Source organism: Vombatus ursinus, unplaced genomic scaffold, assembly GCF_900497805.2.
Source record: "Vombatus ursinus unplaced genomic scaffold, bare-nosed wombat genome assembly UNPS02008961.1, whole genome shotgun sequence".
In the NCBI taxonomy this organism is placed as follows: domain Eukaryota; kingdom Metazoa; phylum Chordata; class Mammalia; order Diprotodontia; family Vombatidae; genus Vombatus; species Vombatus ursinus.
This window is the reverse complement of record NW_020948739.1, coordinates 7368185-7377750: the sequence shown is the minus strand read 5'-3', so window position 1 is coordinate 7377750 and position 9566 is coordinate 7368185.

Below are 9566 nucleotides of genomic sequence, written 5' to 3'. Positions count from 1 at the left end.
AACTCAAAAGCTGGATTTCACCTGCTCATTCACCTCACATATCCAATCTGTTGCTAAGTCTTATTGATACTACCTTCACAGCCACCACCCTGGTGCAGGTACTCAGGACCTCATGCCTAGACTACTGCAATAGCTTTTTTGATCAGTATTCCTGCTTCAGCTCTCCCATTGTCGTCCATCTTGCTCAGCATGACCTTCCTAAAGTGGAGCTTTGACCATGTCACTCCCCACTCAATAAACCAGCAGCTCCTATTAACTCCGGGATCAAATATAAAATCTCTGTTTGGCATTTAAAGCCCTTCACAACTTGGCCCCTGCTTTCTTTGCCAGTCTTCTGACTCCTAACATTGGCCTCTGCTGTTCCTCAAACAAGACACTCCATTTCCTTACTGTGCATCTATGAGGGGGCTCCTCATGCTGGGAACTCTCTGCTTCCTCTTCTCAGTTTCCTAGCTTCTCTGGTTTCCTCCAGTTTTCACCTGAAATGTTACCTTCTGCATGAAGCCTTTCCCAGTCCCCCCTTTCATATGAGTACCTTCCTTCTGAAATTATCTCCAATTAATCCTGTATAGATATCTTGTTTTGTACGTAGTAGTTTACATATTTTCTCCCCCATTAGATTGTGAGCTCCTTAAGGGCAAGGACTATTTTTGCCTTGCTTTGTACATCCAACACTTGGCACACATTAAGTGCTTAATAAATATCTGTTGACCGACTATTGACTGAGACTATTCATCATCCTTTAGGCAATCTCCATTCATTTTATTCTCCCCACTTTCTGAAACCTACCACCCCCATGCTCTGGCCTCCCCTTGAAATCTCCTTTTGAAATCTCTCTGAAATCTTGATGATATAAGTTAACCAGTTAAGCTTTACCCTCAAATCTCTTGTCCCTTTGTCCAATTTCCACTCATCTCTTTCCAAACCCCAAATTTGTAATATTGTCACTAACTGCCTTTTTCCAAGACTCCAACCAGAGTGCTGCTGAGAACATCTGGAAGATGTCCTACAAAATCCTACAATCTCAGAATTGGAAAGGAGCTTAGAGGCCATCCAGTTCAAACCTCACATGAAAGGAATCCTCACTAGAAACACTTGACAAGTGACATTTAGCCTCTGCTTTGCCAAGTACTTTGACACACTAGATACTAGGCAAACTGGCCCTTTGCTATTCTTTGTATACAATACATTCTATCTCATTTGCAAGGCCAACTTATTCTCCATGCCTGGAACAGCCTCTCTCTTCACCTTGACCTCTTAGAATCCCTGGTTTCCTTGAAGGCCCAGTTCCAATTCCACCTCCTACACAAGGCCCTATCTAAGACAAACCTTCATGTTGTTAGTGTTTCTCCTCCATCTCTAGAATTTACTTTGAATTAACTTTGTATATTTTTTGTATTTTCATTTGTAACATATTGTTTCCCCCAATCAATCAAATGTGAATTGCTTTGGGCAGGGACAGGGTTTTGTTTTACCTTCTGTCTCCCCAGCATGTTATATAGTACCGACCACATGGTATTTGCTTCATAAATAATTGCAGAATGAACAAATGGGGAAATGAAGAAAGTCTGAGATAGATAAACTGCACCACTTTTCATCTCTATATTCTCATGTGCCTAGCACAGTGCCTTGCATGCATGTAATCAGTGATTATTAATGTTTTTATTAATTAATAATTTTTAAAAATTGAGGACTGGGTAAAGAGATGTGAGAACTACAAAAAAAGGATAAAATATACCCCCAATTTCTCAAAATTTATCCATTAGGGTGACCAGTTGATAAGGGAAGTTCCCAGATACCACTGGATAGTGAGCCTTTGCAGTGGAGTGCATCTCTTCTTGAGGGTAAGAGTATGCCCTCAGAAGGGCACGTCCTCTGTAGGATAGGTCTAAATAACTGAGGATGAATTGGTTGCCTCAGGCTGTTGTAGATGGGATAGACCACTGAAGGCCTATTTAATATAACCTGTATGTATGTTGAGGGGAATAATCAGCTGCGTATTTGGATTTTTTTTGCCTTTTTCCACTTTTCCGGAGAGATCCTGAATGAATAGAAGAGCTAAAAGTAAACTTCAGTGTCCATGGAGAGAGAGAATGGCAATGGCATGTGGAGAGATGCTAATGGATGATTTAATGTGCTAATGGGTAGAGGGGGTTACAGACTCACATGGGAGTTGCACGTGGTTTTGTCCACATGGTCTGAGAAGATAGCCCTTGGCTCTCACTTTGGAAAGGCAGAGACATAACATATCAAGAGATGTTAATAATGCAGATTAAGCAAAAATTATATTGTGTGTACATCGCCCCCTCCCAGACAGCCCATTGTTAAATATTTACCAGCACAATCCTGGTTCTACCCATGAAAAGATGACTTATGATTCTCTACATCACCTTATATTTTTAGAGCTGGAGCTAGAACTTTAAAGAAACCACTTGGTCTATCCGCCCCATTTTACAAAAGAGACAATCTGGGACTAGTCCGAGTTTTCACAGCTCGGTAATAGAAGAGTTGGAGCTAGAACTTGTTGAGTGCTTTATTAAACAGACAATGCTATAGTAATTCAGAAGAAAGAGATTTCTGATAAAACTTCACAGAGGAAGTCAGACAAAAATTGGACCTTGAAGAATGGAAAAGCTACAAGTAGGAACGGTATGCCTAGCAGTAGGAATTTGAATAAAGGCAGAGAAGTGGAAATGTAAACATTACACTAAGAGATAGTGAACTTAACATAGTTTGCTTAGAGTAAAAGGTCATTATAGAGAAGTAATAGACAATGAGATAAAAACAATAGATTGGGCCCAGTTATAGAGACCCTTAAAGGCTACCAACTGTGTGAGGAAGGTGCTATTCTTATCCTCATCTTATTCTCCTCTCATGAGATGAGAAGGAACTCATCTCAGGGTAACAAAGTGACTTATCCAGGGTCACAGATATTTGTAAAAGGCTAAATCAGTGGTTCTTTAGGGTCCCTTACAACTCTAATTGTCTATAATTCTACCTGTTATATCTTTCTCTGCCTTATTAAATAGAACATAGGTATACTCCATATATAGTTACCCAACAATGATGTTAACATTATAACTGAACTGCACCTTTTAAAAGACATGGAATCCTCCTGTAAAGCTATTATAATTGCTGTAATGGTTTTTATATCAAATATTGTTTGGTTTTCTCAAAACCAAAGGACAGCCTTACATCAGTATGCCTTTTATATTATTTTTATATTAAATTAATTATATTTTATATTAAGAGGCAGCTAGGTGGTACATTGGACCTGAAGTCATGAAGACCTAAATTCAAATCTGGCTTCAACCACCTATTTACTGCGTGGCCTTGAGCAAGTTGCTTAACAGCTCAGTTTCCTGATCTATAAAATGAGAATAATACCACCTACCTCCTCAAGTTGGCATGAGAATAAAATTAGATATTATTTGTAAAGTGCTTTGCAAACCTTAAAGTAATCTGTAAATGCTAGTGATTTTTACTAATTATTAATCATAATAACTGTAATTTAAACTTTTGGGGGAAGGCAGGCTGGTAGAGTGGGAAAAGCAATGGATCTGAAGTCAGAGGACCTGGGCTTAACCTTGCCCCTGATGTTTACCACCTGTGTGACCTTATACAAGTCGTTAACCTCTCTTGGTCTCAATTTCTCCCATTTGTTAAATGGGGAGGGCAGACTACATGACCTCTGAGGTCTTTTCTATTTCTGTAGCCATGATCCTATGAATACTTCACATTTATTTTTCAAAATAGACTGAGTACAGTAAAAACTTCAGGTAATACCTTACCCTAAATGGTTTCACCCTGCTACACTTTTCTCATTCATAGGATTGCAGATTTAGTGCAGGAAAAGATCTTACTGGTCATCAAACCAACTCCTTCATGATACAAGTGAGGAAATGGGTCACAAGAGGTGAAAAATCTCACCTAAGATCAAGCAGGTAGACAGTAGTTGGTTCTTTAGTTTAGCTCTCAGGTTTTACTTTTCTTTTTCTTCTTTTGATACCAGCTCTCCCCTCTCTCTCCATCATTACGCCTATTTTGAGGCAATGCCCTTTCTGCCTCCTAATCTGTTATCTATTCAAATCTAGAAAAAAAACCTGAAGGTTGCTAGGGTAAAGCAGATAACCGAGGCTGTTAAATCAGGCTAATTTCACACAAAGGACCAGTCAATAGGCCCTGACCTAATGCATTGGGCTTTGTCACAGCTATTTTCCTCACTGCTTAGAAATTTTTTGCTTACTTGTGAAGTTTATATGATTGAAGTTACTGGATGTATGCCTTTTGAATACAAGCAGAGCTTTGAGACTTTCAAGGGTGTTTTGGATGTTGATCTAATGTGAACTGTTAAACTCTAGAAAGGCCTCTCACCACCTACCCCACCCCCCAGCTTTGTCTCATGATTCTGTTATAAGCAAAATACTTCAAAGAATCATTATTGAAGCAGATCACAATACCGGCTGCACTTTAGTATCAATTTGTCAACAAGTATTTTATTAAGCCCCTACTGTGTGTCAGCAGTTTGAAAATTGCTATGGCTGAAAAAATAATAATAAAATTAGATAGCTAACTCTTTGGGTCTATCTAAACAAATTAAGCCTTGATTTATCATTTCTCCTCTCCTCTATTACTTTATCTAGGCTTTTGTTTTCACTGGCATAGGGAGCTTCCAACGAGGAAGTTCCCTCCACCTTTGAGGATTGACACCTTCTCTATGCCAGGAGCTCAGAGACTTACCCTTGATCACATAGTCATCCAGTGGCAAAAGTGAAACTCAAACTCAGGTCTTCCCGACCTTGAGATGACCTCCCTATCCACTTCTCATGCTGCTGGTCCTTGAATGATAGACCCCTCACTCCACCATCAGCTCTGTATTGAAAGGTTCTTCCAACAAGGTAGAAGACCCAGGAGGGCAGTGGTTCTCAAAAAGTGTACAGGGAATTTCTTTAGGTGTGCTAATGAAATTTTATGTTATTGCAGATAAAATAAATTCGTACATAAACTTAGTATCTCTTTGCTTACCCAGAATACATGCTATGGTAAGAAAAGAATGTGCGAAATAAGCAAAACTTGTCTAATATACCTAATCTCAAAATAAACCAGACCTTGAACCCTCAGAGAACTCAACAAAAATGGTGGCCCTTATTGAAGAGAAACTTGGCATACTTGAGTCTCTCTACTCTCCTCTTGTATTGGCAACTTAATCACTCAATGTGCCAAGATTATTCAAGGCAAGGAATACTCCAAGTTGGTGAGAAAATGAAGTTTTCCTAGAAAATGAAGTATTCTAGAGCTTGGGCTCCACTAGCTTAGACTCCACACTGTTCCACACTATAGTGACATAGGACAAAAAATTTAGTCTGAGGGATTATCTAATGGGCTGTTTTTCCAATCAAATTACCTAAAGACTGTGAATAAATCCAAATCGTTTTGTTGAATAGTGCAAAATTATTTTGATGGAGACCTGCGTAAAAACTTGAAAGATGAGGACAGTAATTTTTTATTCTATGAATTAATAGCTCCTTTCAAGGCCCAACTCCTGTTCCATCACCCAATACTTTTTCTGGTTCCCAGCCCCCCTGACTCAAAGATTAGTGCTCTGCCATCCCTGAAGAAATTATTTTGTGTTTATTTTGCCCGTATTTTGTGTTTCTAAATTTGTATACTTGTTTTCTCTCCAGTAGAATTTTTAATTCAATTTAACAAGCACTTGTAATATCAGATCTTTTAGGGCAGGGACTATTTTTGGTTTTGTATTCCCTGTACCTTAACACAGTCAGTGCCTTGCACATAGTAGGTGCTTAATAAAATCCTTGGAAATTAAGTTAGAGAAAACTTACTTTTTATAGTCCTCTGGTCTATATTGAAAACCCTTTTACACTCTATGAAGTACTATGCAGGTGTGAGGAAGGTCTACTTATTATAAATTTATTTAATTTTTGTCTCAAAGGGCCTATTTAAGTAGCCAGGACAATCATATAAACATGATTGTGAATTTTAAAAAAGACCAAAACAGGATTTCTTCCTTTAAAACAAGTATTTTTTTAAAAAATGTTTTCTTTTGTCAAGATTGGAGATTTATTCAAGCCACTTTCTCAGGAGGAGAGAAATACTGTGTCTCAAATAGAGCCAGCTGTGTGCAATTAATTCATCTGGGCTTTGTAATAATCTGCTTCAGTCTTGTGCAGTAGAGGACTTGACTTACTTCTGTTCTCTTGAGAGGAAATTCTCTGCAATGAAGAGAACTGCTGCTATTCTGGACTTACTTCACACCAACAAAGAGCTGGTTGGTGATACAAAAGTGATGGGGGAACTATGGGAGTGAGTGACTGGCATTTCAAAATGCAGGGTAGGAAATATTTTGAGCAAGAAAGCAGAATTCAATAAGTCCAAAGGAAGCTATATCACTAAAAAGAAACACAGGTCCTGAGGAATGGGAGATTCTGAAAGATGAAATTCTTATTATACAATTTTAAACATTTTTTGTCAGTCATTTTTTGGTTGTACTCCACTCTTTGTGACCCCATTTGGGGTTTTCTTGGCAAAGATACTGTAGCCATTTGTCATTTCCTTCTCCAGCTCATTTTACAGATGAGGAAACTGAGGCAAACAGGCTTAAATGACTTGCATTTAAAACAGGGTCACACACCTAGTAAGTGTCTGAAGCCATATTTGAACTCAGGAAGATGAGTCTTCCTGACTCCAGGCCCAATACTCTACCCACTGAACCACCTACCTGAAATTGAAAGCATTAAAATTCGGAAAAGGGGAGAGGGAGGAAGGTATCTCAAGAAGTCAATGTGATTGCATAGGGACCTCTCTGAAGAGCTTAGATTTTTAAAAGATAAAACAAAATATATCTGTGCAGGGACAATTAACCAAGGACAAAAGCCAAAGTGACAATGTAAAAAAGACTCAAAATGAATAAAAGTTGAGAGTAATATCAAGAACAACAAAAAGAACTCTTTTTTCGCCTTTTTTTTTAAAGCTTATAATTAGGTGAAAATGAATGAATGAAAACACATTATTGGGAACTTACTATGTACCAAACACTGTAAGTGCTGAGTGTACAACAGGAACATAGAAGCAATCCTTACTCTCAAGCAATTCACACTACCTGGAGAAACAACATGTAGGAGGATTTAGCAGCAGGGAGAATGAAAGGCCTGCAAGTCCTGAGGGTGTAGTGGTGAGGAAAATGTTGACAAGGCCTAGGGGTCATAAGGATGAATCAGCACACCATCTGGATAGTGTAGCAGCAGGGCAAGACACTAAGAGGCCCCATGGACCATAATGGCAGAGCAGATGGTAATGTCTTACAATTCAGTTATTTTTCAGTCATGTCTGATTCTTCATAACCCAATTTGGAGTTGGTTTTTTGTTTTGTTTTGTTTCTGGCAAAGATACTGGTGTCTTTGCCATTTCCTTTCTCATTTTATAGATGAGGAAACTGAAGCAAACAGGGTTAAGTGACTTGCCCAGGGTCACACAGCCAGTAAGTGTCTGAGTTCAGATTTGAACTCGGGAAGATGAGTCTTCCTGACTGCAGGTCCAGTATTCTGTGCCCTATGGCACCACCTAGCTGCCCTGTCTTATTGTAAGGTCTTGTTGTCCTCCAATTTATCAGAATTATAATTTAGTTGATTACTTCCTGCCCATACAATCATTGTGAGCAGCTTTGTCCAGGAAGAGGCCTGGAAGGGCCCAGTGCACCACCTTGGTGGGGGGTGGAGGAGGAAAGAATCAATCCTGAGGGTCTGAGTGGGCTTTCTTGGTTTCCTGAAGAAGTATGGAGCGGCTGGGGCAGGTCACTGTCCAGCCAGGAGTGGGGAAAGGGAAGGAGTGGCATTAACAGGAAAGCTAAGGGAGAAGAGCACTCCTCAGTACTTTCTCTGGCATTCATATAGTTTATAAGAAACCTGGGACAGAAGTAGGGAATTAAGGAAGTCCTCTCCTCCTTCCCCATGGGAGGCCTGCTCATGCTGTCAGTTGGATAGGTTGTGAATAGATTATTGTTGTTGTTATTTGTCCTTCATTCTCAAAGAGGACCCTGACATCAGGACTTGCAAGAGAATTGGATTTAAATGAGGCAGGACTATGCAAAGTCACAAGTCTCACTTTTTCCTCCAGAATCATCTGGATCCAGTGGCCAGATATAGATCAGAACAACTGGAGACGACCCTTGAATAGATTAAGACTGGAGTTAGACAGCCTAGGTTCCAATTTCAGCTCTCCCATTTGATAACCTGTGTAACTTTGTGCAAGACCCTTCAGGTCCTTAAATCTCAGTATCCTTATCTGCAAAATGAGAGGGTTGGGGCAGATGACCTCTAATATCCCTCCTCAACACTAAGATAGCTTTGATTACTATGACTTCCTCTTCTTTGGAAAAAAACAGTTTCATATTGACATGACAAAGATGATAGAGCTACCCAACTCTTCTTATATTTTCTCCAGTGACTAGAATGTTCTGCCATCTAGAAAAGCATGGAGTTGAATAGAGGACATCACATTTAAGGACAACTTTAAATCCCATCTTACTATTTCTCTACCTACTTTAAGTGAATTGAAATCTCCACAGGCCTAAATGGAAGAGTGCTGAAAGAGCTTGCTTTCAGTTTCCGTCAGTAATCTTTGGGAAATCATGGAAAATGGGAGAGATGCCAAGAGACCAGAGGCAAGCAAGTATTGTCCTCATTTCCCAGAGGGTGGAAAGGGTGGATCACAGAACTTAATAGAATATTGAATGTTGATCCCTGGAAAAATTCTTGAACCGATTATTACGCAGATGACTTATGGAGGTTTAGTCAAGAATAGGGAAATAACAATTTATTTATGTAGCATTTTAAGGTTGACAAAGTACCGTCTTCTGAGGTGGGTCACACAAGTAACCCCATCTGATAGCTGAGGCAACTGGTACTGAGATGTGAAGTGACTGCCCCTTTATTGCTGTGAGATCTTTGGGATGTCACCTCACTTCTCTGGGCCTTGGTTTTCTTATCTATGAAGTGAAAAGAATGGACTGGATGATTTCTGAGGTTCCTTCTAATTCTTTATCTGTGACCTTATGGTATAGTCAGAGAATTCCCAAATCTATATTCTAGATTCCCTGGAATCTGTTGCTGTTTCCTGCATGTTGCTGTCCTCTCCTGCCACAGTCCATGCCTTTGCACGAGGTATTTCTCAGAACTGGAATGTTTCTCCTGCTTCATTTTCACCTCTTTCAACACTGAACTGTCTTTCAGGTCTTTCCTGATTCCTGTCCTCAGTTGTGTTTCTTCTCTCAATTTCTTTGTATCTACTTATTTACATACAGATTGCTTGTAATCTTGTGAGTTTCCTGTGAGCTTGTAAGTTCCTCAAGGGCAGGAATTGACTTTTGTTTTGTCTGTTCTTTGTATCCCCACTGTTGAGTACAGTGCCTTGCCTATTTGGTAAATATTTATTGAATTAGATTGAATCGAATTCTAGGACTCAGCCAGAATCACAAGCTAGTAAGTGTAGACCCTGAGAAACCAGTTCTTCTGACTTTTATAAGTGCTCTTTACATTATAGCAACCTGT